The sequence below is a fragment of the Pipistrellus kuhlii genome, unplaced genomic scaffold, assembly GCF_014108245.1.
Source record: "Pipistrellus kuhlii isolate mPipKuh1 unplaced genomic scaffold, mPipKuh1.p scaffold_m20_p_10, whole genome shotgun sequence".
Classification (NCBI taxonomy): Eukaryota; Metazoa; Chordata; class Mammalia; order Chiroptera; family Vespertilionidae; genus Pipistrellus; species Pipistrellus kuhlii.
The window spans coordinates 42565771-42580612 of NW_023425405.1; the positions used below are offsets into that span (position 1 = coordinate 42565771).

At 42.6% G+C, this 14842-nt stretch overlaps 1 protein-coding gene across 1 annotated transcript in view; it reads right to left on the reverse strand.

Moving 5' to 3' along the window:
- The window catches only part of GRM3 (glutamate metabotropic receptor 3), a 176242-nt gene extending 165043 nt beyond the window's left edge, over positions 1-11199 (reverse strand). Inside the window, exon 1 of the mRNA XM_036429551.2 lies at positions 10896-11199. The gene's annotated coding sequence lies outside the window, so the exon portion shown is untranslated. The remainder of the gene's footprint in view (positions 1-10895) is intronic.
- Positions 11200-14842: the final 3643 nt, after the last annotated feature.

Here is a 14842-nt window from a genome sequence, read left to right on the forward strand (position 1 = left end):
GTAGACTGAACAAGAGCCGCTGAACCTAACAAGCTCAGGTGGAGGCCTGCATGGTAGGCCCTAGAAAGTCAGAAACTGAAAGTAACCACATTGAATGGTCTGAACATAAAAATTCCTAACTAAAAGCAGGTTATGGTGGGTAGTCACTTCCTTGGCCTATTACTTCCTTGACAACTGTCAATCTTTACCTTCAGTGAGCCTGTCTATTGCCTTTTTGCATCTAATCACATACCTTTGAAATGGCAGAGTAATTTTCTTTTGCAAACCCCTTAAGGCACAACAGAGCAGGAGACCACAGAACCTCTCATTGTTACCTTGTTTCCCACATACCATGTCCATGTGCTGTAAATGTTAATTATTAACCACTCTGTGCCCACCAATGTAAAATAATTATGTCTCCTGGCTTTACTTTTTATCCAATCCCAGAAATTTCCCTGCTCTGTCTTTTCCCATCCCCTTAAGCTACCACCAATGGGTTTCACATAATCTTCCTTAAATCTCCTCCTGTTATTCTAATGTATAAAATAAGCTGCAAAACTACCGTTCTGTAGAGCATTTTCTCAATCTGTTGAGATTTTTGCTTCTGGTCAATTGTGGTCAGTTTGGCTCAAATAAACTCATAAAAATACTCTACAGGTTTGGTTGCTTCTTACATTGACACTAGCGTCCAGAAATGTTAGAAGTAAATGTCTGTGACTTAAGCCATCTAGTCTCTAGTATTTCATTATAGCAGTCCGAGCAGACTAAGATAGTAGTTTCTCTAATGTGAATGTAATAATCTGGCCCTGGCAGGTTTGGCTCAGTGGAGAGCATTGGTCAGTCAACTGGAGGGTCCTGGATTTGATTCTGGTTAAGGGCACATATCTCTGTTGCAGGCTTGATTCCTGGCCCAGGGTGAGTGTTGGAGGCAAACAATAGATGTGTCTCTCTCACATCAATGTTTCTCTCTCTCTCCCTCTCCTCTCTTCCATTCTCTCTAAAAAATCAATGGAAAAATATGCTCTGGTGAGGAATAAAACACACACACACACACACACACACACACACACACAAACAAACACACAAACATTTAAAGAATAATTTGAAAGCTTACTTAATATGTATATTCTTGAATCCCAATCTAAAGAAAATTAGCCTGGGATGCATCTGTCCCAGTATTCTTCCTTTAAAGTACACTTCGAATTGATTCTGATGCAGGCTCTTCTGGGTGACAAGTCTTCACAGCAGAATTAAGCAGGTAATTGTTGTTGGTACAATAGGTGGGAGGGTTAGAAGGAAAAGAAGAAGAGAGCTATTCTGACTTTGTCCTTCAACTTTCTCACTCTTCCCTGCTTTATATGCTCCAAACTTTTCCATCTGAGGAGCGTACTTAAGATGACCAGATTCTCTACCTCCATCATCTAGCAACAAACACAAATTTAGGGTTTTAGAAGGAAAATAATGTGGGGAGGGTGAGCACTCCATAACACTTCAACCTTTTTTCTATCAGGGCTTCATTTGTTCAATAACTACAGGAAAGGTATTTTCCCTCTCAAGTGACTACATCATGTAAATGTAAGAAACCAGAGTGAAGGAAGGGCTTTTCATAGCCAAAATTAAAAAGTAGGCAAAAATTATGTTTTCATTGTGTCCACTTCTCTCCAAACTGGATGAAGTTAGCTTTTCTGAAAAAAAAAATGAATAAAAAACAACAACAATATGTTGGAGGATTAGTGCACTACATGGGCCTAGCCTATGAGTATGTGATCTTTTGTACTTCTTGGATAAAATACTTTAGTTTAAAATTCAGAAAGCATAAGGAACCAAGGCAAGTACTAGAAGATATTGGGGGTGGGCGAGAGAGGTAGGGTTCTTAGGCTTCTTCAAAGCATTCCCGCCAAAAAGCATTCCCCCTTGAGCAAAATCTATTGAGAAGATGGGTTAGAAATCTAAGTTGCATGTCATGTCTCCTTAATAATTATGAAATGTGTTCTAGTCTGGTCACCAATGTATCTGGTCTTGACTGAAAACACTAGGATTAATGCATCAGCCTGGAGAGAATCTTTATTAAAGGAAAAATAAGATTCTTCAAAATAGAAACATTTTATTGTATTCTCCAGATCTCATTTTCCCCTTGAGGCATATCCAAATTCTGACTGTTCTAACCTCGTATTGCCATCTCCCAAATTGGCATACATTTTGACATATTTTCTGAAAACAGTCTATTATGTTATATTCATCAACACATGGTGAATTGACACTGTTAAGCAAAATATAAAATATTACTAATAATCTACCTGCTATATATTATTAACAATCAAAAGAAACGGTTTTCGCCAGACGGAGGGACAGATCTGTGATGCCCATCCATTTCTATGCCCATAAAATATTCTAGCACAAACCAGAGAAACACTTTCAAGCAAAGCCTCATATTTCAGCTGTTTGGTTGTCTGAAATGAAATATAAATTCATGCAACCAAGACAGCAGGTCTCCTGCCTGTGGGAAAGCACCCAGGTGAGAGAATTATGAGGTGCCGGCTCTCCCAGAGCCGCTCCACGAACTGAGTCTTCAGCATCATTGGCAGGTTACTTTCCTTCTCTTCTTCTTCTCGGTGTGTTCAAAATTTGAAACCCTTGAGCTGGTCCTCTTTTAAGTTGTTGTATATATTATGAGAAAACGGCCAACATATGTACAGTACTGTGCTTCTTACATAAAGATGATGAATACTTCAATTGGGTAAAGAAAATTTCGAAATTTACTAGTCTACAAAACATCTTTACCAGCTTGTTTTCCTGGTGGGAAGTTGTTAGGTCGTAGGAGGAGAGCAGCATCAGCATTTTGGCCTTAACAAACAGAACTGCTATTCACCTGCATGCAGGCTCTCTGTGCGACTGTATACCTGCCACTGTGTTTAGTTTTACAGATTGTTATGGCCATCAGAAGTAGGCTCCAGGAAATAGATTTTGTTCCCATTTTCACACCTGGTGCTTATTTCTCAGCTTGTTAGCACACATCTTCATAGACTTTTTGGATTTTTTTTTTAATCCCTTAGATCTAGTTAATTTTAAGTAATTTTTTCAGTTTATTTCTTCCAATTGAATTTCATTGTCCCCCAGAAGACACTGTGACTGATTGGGGATAGGGAAAGGCTGAGTCTGTAGAACTCTATTCTGGGTTATATTTTACTACTCATTGGTCTCCTTTACAAAAATATGTTCCTTTTTCTTCGGGCTAAGAACATATTTGTTGAATAAAATAAAGCAGTACAACTTAATAATAAGGACAAAAGGACATGGGATAAAGAAGTTTGATTTCCAGTTCTTGACTTGTTAACAACTTGAACTGGGGAACATTACTTCACCTCTTGGAGCCTCCATTTCCTCTTCTTTAGCCCTGGCTGGTTTGGCGCATTGGATAGTGTGGGGCATGGCTACAGAGTTTGGACAGGTTCAAGCCTTGGACTGATGAGAGGGCATAGTCCTCTCGTGGCCATGTGCAAGTCCCAGCTTGGAGGGCAGAGCCGCCCCAGCACTATTATAGCCAACAGCTATAGCTTGAACCTATCGTCCGAACACTGGCCCCATGTGCCTAAGTGATACAGTCTGCAAGTAAACAAAGCTTGATCAGGTGCATGTAACTGAGTGGGACTGAAACCCATGAGAATATTGTAAACATCTTGACCACTCCCTTACTTTATCTTGTGGCATCTGCTATAAAATAAGACATGGTTTGTAGTTTGTGGCACTGCTGGGTTCCCATCAGGGAAGCAGTGTCCCACCGAATCCCAGCTTTCCTTTTCTCGTCTATCTTTTCTCAATCCTCATCGCCCCCACTCAGGTTCACCCTTGGCTTTGCTGGCCCAGCACAGGATAGGGCATTAGCTTGCGGACTGAAGGGTCTTGGGTTCAATTCCAGTAAAGGGCACATGCTTCGGTTGCAGGCTCCTGGCTCTGATAGGGGGCATGTGGGAGGCAACCCGTGGATGTGCCTCTCTCACATCATGTTTCTCTCTGTCTCTCTCTTTCACTTCCACTCTCTCTAAAAATCAATGGGAAAAATATCCTTGGGTGAGGAAAAAAAAGAAAAGAAAAGTGAGGATCAGTGTACCTACCTGATAGGGCCATTGTGAGTATTAAATTAGATCCATGCAGTATTTTAGCAGAGTTCTCAACACATGACAAATGGTCAATAATATCATCTGTTATTATGACATATCATCCAGCATTCTGTCTCCATAGAGTGTCAAAGTATCTATTTTTGAAATTTTTTATTTTTATTTTTTATTTCTTGTTGATTGATCAGGAAAACCTATTCCGTAGTTCAAATATTCATGTTTCCTAGTTTAGAAACACAGGTCAGTGACAAACTTCCATGGAACTCAACCCAAAGAAATTCTTTACATTCCTAGATTACTCTGTACTCTGAAAGATACCAGCCTTCTTCATCTCCTCCAAATCTTCCGTGCAACCATAATTTCAGTAGAAATCCGTCTATGCCTCCTTTCCTGGTTCAGCCACAGCAAACTTAGAAAGCCGCACCCCCAAGGACACAGTGATCATTCCACTGATAGAAACCGCAGGCGCTTGGCCAGAAGGCCACACAGCTGAGGTTTTGTCACAGCCTTAGAAGACGTGGCAGGTACAGTCTCCTCAACACCAACGCCCCTCTGATGGAGAAATGGGTGACTCTCTAGCCTCTGTTTGAAAATTTAATTCTAAATACATCTGTTAAATGAAGGAATAGGCTCCTTTGTTGGGTGGAAACTCTTTTCTGGAGTTTCAAGTTTGATTTTTAGAATACCTTCAACTTGACATGTTTGTGAAATTTTGTATGTGTTTTCACATTTATTTTCTTGTGTCCCCATGGCATGTCCAGAAATTGTTTTGATTATAATAGATGTTTATTAAATACTAGAGGCCTGGTGCATCGAATTCATGCAGGGGGTGGTGGTGGGGGGGGGGGGTCCCTCAGCCTGTGTTGTGTCCTCTCACAATCTGGGACCCCTCGGGGGATGTAGATCCTAAACAGGCAGTTAGATATCCCTCTCACAATCCGGGATGCTGCCTGCACCGGTGACCATACTTTTCATGAAGGTGAAAAGCATCTTGTGGTTGTATGAGCAGCTACATTTTTTTTTTTTACCCTGATTATAAAAAGTAATACATAACACGATCCTTCTGAGGCAGTAGTAGAAATTGAAGGAGAGAGAAGTTAAGTAATTGGCTTTGTCACACAGTGATAAGTGTCAGAATCAGGGCTGACTATAAAATGTGTGAGCCAGAATCCATGCATCTCATCACTGCATCATCCCGTTTTTTCAGTGTTAGAGTAGCCTTGCCAGGTTTTAATTTTGAAATCCAAAAGACTGTTTCCAATATATAGATTAGGTTCCCTAGGCCTGGCTGGCAATCAGGGCCATCTGTGGGGCCACCAGCAGGCAGGGCAATTACACTCCCCCTGACCCCCACTGGCACCCACCTTGGCTGGCAGCCTGGCATCGCCCGCTGGCCAGCCCTGCCTCCTGATTGTGGCTGTTGGTCACATCCCTCTCAGGGGGCAAATGCTCCTACATTGTGCATCTGCCCCCTGGTGGTCAGTGCATGTCATAGCGACAAGTCATTCTGCTGGTCATCCCACTGTTTGGTTGATTTGCATATTAGGGTTTTATTATATAGGAAGGAGGATTTGCTGACTGATTGCTTCCTTATTAGCTACTTTTTCTTTCTGAAGGTAACCTTTTTTTTTTCTTCTTTCTTTTTTGTTTTTTAGGGGCATGCCTCTAAATTATTATACTCTTAATCCATGCTATATCTATAGGTTCTAATGTTTTTCAAGCTATGAGTCTAATGTAATGGTTTTGAATTTTTTTGTTTGGTGTATATCTATACTCTTTCAAATGAATTTACTCAAATGTGTGTGTAGGTAGGGTGTGTGTGTGTGTGTGTGTGTGTGTATGTAGTGCTATACAGGCAAGTAAAAATGACAGCTACTTTGGGCTTTCTGTGGAGATATCTTCTCTATATGTGGTTTTATTTTCAAATATGATGTTTTAGTCTACAATTATACCTGAATGTTTTCCCAGTTTATTTTTCTGTCCCATTCTTAGAGTACAGTGTACAATTTTCAGTTGCATAAAAAGATTACTCACTTGGTGAGGAGGTATTATAGTCTGTGTACACACAGGCTTCTTAGAATGCCTCAGTCCCGGGAAGCAGTCACAAGTACATTAATGGCCTACTTTCCCTACACTGAGAAAATTGATTTCCCCTTTGTTTCTAAGGAAAATCATTTTGAGGGTACTCACCACTATACCATGAATAGTACTATAAAAAATGTTGGTTTAAAAATTATTTATTCCATGCAGTCTAATTTTATTTTCTTAAAGACATAGTCAGTTTTATAATAGAATGCCACTTTTTTTTTTTTTTTTACTGTTTCCTTAATTTAATTTACATAAATGTTTCTATGTGCAGTCTAATGCTCACCGAGCAGTGGAAAAATATTTTTAGCTGCTGATTCACTTTGCTCTGAGTCTTATATTTTCTGGACTTGCCAAGTGTAACCTAGGAACTTATTTCCTGATTTATGTCATTTACTCCTCTACTGACTAGCTTAGCTTCCATTGCAGTGTCTGGGGCTTGAAGAAACAACTGAGTGGGATGGTGAGTCTACCAAGATAGTTCCTTAAGACTCTTAACAGAAGTCTAAGCATAGACATCTTAGAACGAGATTTTAAGTGAATGAAGTGAAAACCTGTTTCTCTCTTGTGGTTATTTTGGATTATTTTATTTTTAAACTCACCTTCACATATGGTACCTCCATATAAATAAAAACTTACTCCATATTGGTATATGCATGATTCAAACTTATTTTTCATGATGTTACAGCACAGTGATGAATTCAAGCTTACTTCTGCTGGCTTTTAACATTGTTTTAGTATGAAGGAGCTACTGTATTCTAACAGAATTACTATATTGTGTTAATCTATACATCCAAACTACACACACTACTATATGCTAACACCTCCTATTAATTATGGAAATCACTTTCATTTCGATAGTGAAATTTACATGACAACAGCTTCTGGGCTCAGTGGAGCATCAGACCAGCATGTCACAGAATTCCCTTGTAGTGTGGGTGTTGACAGGGTTCTGTTGGTATCAAATTTGCAATGAAAATGTCTCATAAATGTGCATCCACATAGAACATTACTTAGAAGGAATCAGCTCAATATTCACATGGGTCATTGCTGTCAGAGATGGAAAATTTCCTCACATTAGTAACACAAGTTATTAAGAGTATGTAATCAGCCTGGCTGGCATGGCGCAGTGGTTGAGCATTGACCTATGAACTGGGAGATCATGGTTCAACTCTTAGGGCACATGCCCAGGTTGGGGGCTCAATCCCCAGTGTGGGGTGTGCAGGAGGCAGCTGATCAATGATTCTCTCTCATCATTGGTGTTTCTATCTCTCTCTCCTTCTCCCTTCCTCTCTGGAATCAATAATATATATATATATATTTAAAAAGTCATCTTTTTAAATGACCTGAAAGATTTGTCTTAAATATTTAAAAAGGTGTTCAGGTATAGAACTGTCACCTTTGTGCTCTCTCCTGTAACTGTATAAAGCCTTTTGTATCCTGCAAATCGTGAATAAATGTGAGATGAAGACTCTAAATCAGGCAACAGAATGTACTGGTCCAGAGGGGTTATAATAGGGAATAAGTATCAAGACAAAATAGAACAGAGGGATAATTAGGCTGAATATTACAACCAAGTTCTTAATAGGGAGAACTATTAGACTGTGAAATAGTCTTTCAAATGCACTGGAAAAAGACATTACTCGAGCCATTTAAAATCAGACTGGACTGAAGTACTCCAAAATGCAGTATGCAATGGGGACCAAGCCTGCATTAGATGTGGAAGGAGGAGAATGACCTAATAGCTCCTGCTGTCTGTGTGATTACTATGATTGTACTCATTTTATGTGTTCAGTCTTGGTGGAAAATCTTCTGTCATTTTATGCTACTTCCAGGGAGCAATTCCAACAAATCTATCTCATGTAGAATGGGATGCATTGAGCAGCATCTCAGAAAAGATGAACATGAGCAATAAACAGTGTAAGATAGTGAGGCATGAGTAAACACGACTCTTTTACTTCTGGGAGGGCCCCCTGGGGAAAACAATTCTCACCCTGGAACTCTGGCCACATTCCAATGCACATAAATGCATCCTGTCTGCCTGGCTTTCAGGTATTAATTTTCATTTCTTTTGTGTAATGGTGTCTTGGGATGATGTGGCGTGCCGGACAACCAATGGAAACATTTCATTCCCCGGTCAGGGACTACAGTTTGGCAGGAGGTAGGTAGGACCGTGGGAGAAAAATCTAGCAACGTTTTGTGGCTGAAATCTATTAGAGAAATGGACAGAAAAGAGCAAATGGTTTAATTTTAAGAAAAGAGTTTGACATGAAATAAGGAAGAGGAAAAGGTATTCAGGGAAGCTGTAGAAATGTTATTGTGGGGCATCTTTCCAAAGAAGACCATCCTCAGTCTTATACAGTTATGGTGGTCACCTGTCAGGAAGTAGAGAAGTGAGGCAGGTGACCTTTAGGCATTTATCCTAGTTCTTTTATTCAGTAAAAATATTAAGTTTAATTAAAACTCAATTTTATCCTATCTTTTCATCTGTGCAACCCACCAATTTTAACTCCAGGGATACAAATTTAGAGAAGGGATGATTTTTGATGTGTGGTTATTGTGAGGTAAATGATTTAATGTTATACTCATTTCTTTTCATGTGCACACCACAACTTTTTAAAAGACCATCAGTGGATCATTGAAAATATTTCCATTATTAATAACATTTTCTGTTTGTGTAGCTTCTCATATATTTTTCTCAATTTACTAATCACATATTCCTAAATTATGAAAAATATTTAATTCAAATTGAGGTCTCTATCCCCCAACCCCCCTCCCCACCAAGTGTATCCTATTCCTCCTCTGTTGGCATAATTTTCAATGATTTCATTTGCAAGGATCTAGCTCATAGACCAAGAGATTTTATATGAACTTTTTGTTGTTGTTTTTGCGTGTGTGTGTGTGGGGGGGGGGGAGGAGAGGTGAAGAAGTGGAGGTTGTCAATACTAAAAGGTTTTCTTACCATTTATCCTTTTGTTTAGCCCAATGAATGTAGATATTGTAACATTTTTGTTCTTCTATCTGTGAAAAGTAAGTTTGGAGACTTTTTCTCCTTAGTTTCTATCCTGAGCACCTGTGCTATTCTGAATAGAAATCAAGTGAACCTTAAGGCAGAACCATTCAAAGTGCCCTTAGAGTCCTGCTGAAAGATCAGAGCCGGAAAGGATGGACAGCTAGAACCTACAGGTGTGAGAAATCTTTGTAAAGGCAAGATGCTGATGGTATGAAGGGGAAATACCATTTGATTAAGGTCTAGTGTGCAATAGTTTCCCAAATCTATTTAATTTCTACTGGGCTGTTTTTGAGAAAGAAAAAGAAAAGGTGCCTAGCACCACAGAATCATTAAAGAATCACCTAAACCTCTTTGGTAGGAGCTCCATAACCCACAGGAATTCAGTGCAATGGCAATCTAAGTGTTCTGGTCATTACTATATTAAATACATGTACACAAACAATTAAGAGTTCAGGCAGCAGCCTTAAAATATGTGATCAGATAAACCAAAGCAGACTGAGATGTAGGGAACTGAACCGTGTTTCTCTACCAATAAATGCTTTATTCTCCTCAAAGAAACACAGCATAGCTCTACTGAACAGTTCTAAAATCAGCTAGCACACATAAACTGAAGAAGAGAAGCTTAAAGCACTAAACTATTGCTTGAGGTCTTTGAGTCACACCAGCTTCAACTCACATGGATCTCAACTTTGAATATGCATGTAACTATATGTGTCAAACACAGCTCTATTCAAATAACGGTAGAAAAAAAATATTAGCAATTTAGCTGAGCACTTGACCACAGGTTATTAGAAGGGTGACCTTTGGTTATCATCAACATGCATACAATGCTTTAAAATATTTACATGGCCGGGGCATGTCCCCTTCAAATATCTACCCAACAGTGTTACGCACTAGGGAATCTCCCACATTTGTTAACCTAGGGAAGGAACTAGAAGAAAATCTAAGTGAAATCTCCTTAAGAAACAAGCTTCTGGGGTATATTACCCCGTCTATTTCTAGATCGCAAATCTCCTGACCTCTGAGTTATCTCGTCTTCAGATAAGAAAATGGAACAGGAGAGATGAAGCGATATATACGCTCTCAGTTTGGCTTTTTCGATTTTTCACTCAAGCCCAAAGGGACCAAAGTGCATCGAGTGAGGGATCCTTTCCAAGAGCGTGTGCAGCACCGCGGACCTCGGGCCGCCTCTCGCTGCAGAGCGCATCCCGCCTGCAGCCCGGACCACGTCCCGCTGCCCGCTGCCCGCTGCCCGCCGCCCGCTGCCCACCGCGCCCGGCCGCCTCCACGCCCACAGGGCACAGCCGGCGTGGCCGCCAGGCATCGCAGGCTTTCCTGTGCACAAAACCGGAGGAGCCCCCCCACACAAACATATCCTGAGCCCACAACAGAGCTGGCCAATGAGACTGGTTCCTCTGGGGGTCTGCGAGCATCCGCGGTCCCTCCACATCTCTCACCCTGGCTGCAGAGCTGAGCCCCGAAAGCTGCCTCCCTCCCGGACACACAGGAGCACGCACACACACACCAACTCACTCACGCACACCCACCCACATGGCCTCTGCCCCCCAGCCTCCCCACCCCTGCGGAACGGCAGGGACCGGTGCGTGCTCTGCCTCAACTTTCCCGGCCGCACCTGCCCCGCGCGCCCTCCCCGGGGCGCCCTTCGGAGGGAGGGCCCCCGAGTCCCGGGCCGGACCCCTTACCTGGCGCCGACAGCTCCCGGCGGGGACTGGCGCTGACCGCGGTGGTGGTGACAGCGGCGGTGGCGGAGCCTGCACCGGGGCTCTGGCTCATGGTTGGTCCTCCTCATCCGACACAAAAGAGGTAGCTGGCTGGCTTTGTCCTTCCCCGATCCGAGGGAGAACTTAGGTCGCCCCCCGAGATGGCCAACTTGTGCGCGCCGTGTCCCTGTCCCCGCGGCCCCGCCCCCGCCCCCTGCCGGCTGGACCCCTGCCCGGGGCAGAACACCCAGGCCTCCCAGTCAGGGGGAGTGGGGAAAGGGAGGGCGGGAGGGAGGAGGAGGCGAAGGAGGTTGGGAAGAGGGGGGAGACCCCGTGGTCTTCCACAGAGGGAGGGAAGGAGGGGGGACAGGTCCCCAGCGGAGCCCCTCGCCTCTGGACAGGCACCCACACGTCCCAGGCGCAGGCGGGGGAAGCAACTTTCCCTCACCTTGGCCGCGCTGGACCCACAGCCTCTAATCGGGACTCTGGGCAGAGGCAGGGACCTGGCATTCTCTCCTCCTCATCCTATCTTTCTCCTTTCGCTCCCTCTCTGGTTCTCCTTTCCCCTCCCCTTCCCCTCCTCTCCCTCCCTTTGCCCACGGTGTATCTGCAGAGTCTCCAGCGAGCTAGGGTACCTAGATGGGGAGGGTGTCTGAATGGGAATCCGGAGAGGTGGTGCCTGGGGACCTGCGCCTCTCACTCGGAAATAAACCCTCCTTTGGGCAGAGCGTGCGAAGGTTGGGGATTTCGGGGAGGCGGGGCGGAGGGGCGTGGGGCGGCGGGAGAGCTGCGGCTCTAACTTTGAAGCCCGGCTGGAGCTCCCGGCCTGCAGGGGAGAGAGTACGAGCCGTGAGCCCGCGAGAAGGTCTCCCGTGGTCCCCGGGCACCACCCAGGCTCACGGCGCGCTGGAGGGCCAGGGGGAGCGGGAGCCGAGGGGGAGCCAGAGAGCCCGGGAGGCCGGCGTGCAGCTCTGCCCCGCACGCAGCTCACACTGCACATTGCAAGCCCCAGGAGAGGGCTCGTGCACAACCATCTCTGGGTCAGGCGGGCGGGAGACGCTCCGGTTCCCTAGCAACCCTCATCAATCTGCTCAGGATGGCTCCCTCTGAAGGAATGCGATTGGACAGCCCCCGGAGGGAGGACACGCCTCTTCAAGAATGCTGGGTTGCTGCTTTTTTCGCATTCTCCAAAATTTTCTTGGGTGGAATAAGATTCGAGGAGAGTGATGAATCGTCTCCCTCCGCGTCCCTCTAGGCTGCCACACCATCGCCTTGCAGCGACCCCCCCCCCCCCAAGAGTCCTTCTTTAGTCCTCCTTGTGGTTTGCAGACCCAGTCAACGTGCCCTACAGATCCCCTTCTTTCTTCTCCAAATTAAATAAATAAAAAACCTTAAACCGGTGACGTAGGCACAAAAGGAAAAAAAAAAAAGCCAAACGAAAATAGCTTGAATTGACTCCGAGCTACAGATGAAATCCTAAAGGTAACATTCCAGGCATCTTTCCATGTTTAGACACCTTGCATTTCATTTCAAAATGGAAACTTCACTTCTGAAATTTTCCAACCTGATATATACTAACTTTGTGTTGTTACTCAGGGACTGAGCGATGTGTAGCCCCAGACAATTCAACTTCATTCTTTAATGCTACCTTTATTTTTAAATATTTAACGTTAAGTTTTTTTTTTTTTTAAACAATTGCCTCTTTTGTAACCTAGCCAAGACAGATAAACTTCAGAAATAATTTTTACCACTGGTTCCTTTAGAAACTAACAATATTTAGAAGACGCGTGAACTTACACAGCTATTCCATTGCGAATGCTACACAAACTAGGAAGTTGAATATATTAAAAACTAAAATATTACTAAGTAGTAAAAGTCTAAATATTGTAAAGTCCGCCTTCCAAACTATTATATCTAGAATGCAATAATCATGTAGAAATAAAAGCAAAACCACCCTTCCTTTGCATTTCATTACTATTATCTAACATGTTCTGCTTACCACAAACAAATACATGGACTTTCAGAAGAGAACATTTTTGCAGTGTTTGTCCAGTGGGCCACTGTAGATCCAAGAGCAGTGACACAGCAGTGGAGATGACAGAGACCTACACACTACCAGGGCTTCCACACAGCATGAAGCCATGTTAGCAGCTCTTGGTTTCATTCAGAATCTTCCAGAAGATTCCATTTTTGCTTTTCAAAAACTTCATCAGAATCACTTGAGATTGAGAGAAGTGGAAGAGAGCTGACATTTGTATCTCATAAAAAATGAAAAGTAGGCCGAAACCGGTTTGGCTCAGTGGATAGAGCGTCTGTCTGCGGACTTAAAGGTCCCAGGTTCGATTCCGTTCAAGAGCAGGTACATTGGTTGCGGGCACATCCCCCGTGTGGGGTGTGCAGGAGGCAGCTGGTCGATGTTCCTCTCTCATCGATGTTTCTAGCTCTCTATCTCTCTCCCTTCCTCTCTGTAAGAAATCAATAAAATATATTTTTTTAAAAATGGAAAGTAGCCCTAACCGGTTTGGCTCTGTGGATAGAGCGTCAGCCTGTGGACTGAAAGGTCCCAGGTTCGGTTCTGGTCAAGGGCATGTACATTGGTTGCGGGCACAGCCCCAGTGGGGAGTGTGCAGGAGGCAGCTGATTGATGTTTCTCTCTCATAGCTGTTTCTAGCTCTCTATCGCTCTCCCTTCCTCTTCTCTCTGTAAAAAATCAATAAAATATATATTAAAAAGAGGAAGTAGCTGTGTTTGCACAAAATAGTATAGACTGAACTGCATTGGCATAGCCTGCACAGAGGTGTTTCATTGTTTTGTTTTGTTTTTTAACACACTAAAGATGGTGCTGTGTAAAGGCTGAACTACTGAAGCAAATTATCAATATGTTATCAGATCTGGCTTTATGAAACATTTTCCTTCTCCCCCCCCCTCCCCCCCCGCCACATAGGCACAAAGAAATTATGAACACAGGGCTCTGTAGCCTGCTTGTAGCTTTTTACTGAATTTGAATCCTTAATTACCATCATTTCCTAGCTATGTGACCTTGGTCAAGTTTCTTAACCTCACTGTATCTCAGTTTCATCACTTATAAAATGAAACTAATAATTGCTCACCCCTCAGTTATTTCAGGACTAATAACTACTTGTAAACAACATGCAAATGCTAGTTATGACTATTAGTCTCTAATAATATTTTAACTGTAGGGCCTATGTTATATTTAATTGAAAGCAATTAGTTTCATACTCTAACTCTTCCCTTTTAATTTAATTTAAATTCATCAGTGCCTGGGAACATAGCTTTAACTTTAATGTGTAACTGTTGGTGTGTGCATGTTCTGTGTGTGTATGTGTGTGCGTGTGTGTGTGTGTGTATAGACATGCATATTTTCAGATTTTTTTATTTTCCAAAACTTTTTAGAGCCTCAGGGATAGGACTAAATGACAACATCTGGCTAACTGGAATGCCAATTAGGAAATGACATCTCTTCCCTGCACTTCACCCAAGTATTCTAATGGCTCTGTTTAGAAACATTGCTAGTCCCCTATTTTAAGTACCTCTGGCATAGCATGTTTATCTTTATCAAGGTTTTTCAAGTCAAATACATGTATTTGGATATCTAGGACACTCTTTCTAGTTAATATTTTACCATTATGTTACTTTGATTACTTTTTACTAATCTATCTGTATTTATTTGAATTATTATGATATTTCTTCTTATGACCCCCTATAGTTAATGTCCTGACTTTTGTTATACTTTTACTTTGAAAAAAGAATACGTTTTTATTGATTTCAGAGAAGAAGGGAGAGGGAGAGAGAAATAGAAACATCATGATGAGAGGGACTTTTTTTTTTCTTTTTTTTTTTTTTTTCTTTTTTTTTCCATTTCCTGCATACCCCATACTGGGCATCGAGCCCATAACTCAGACAAGTGC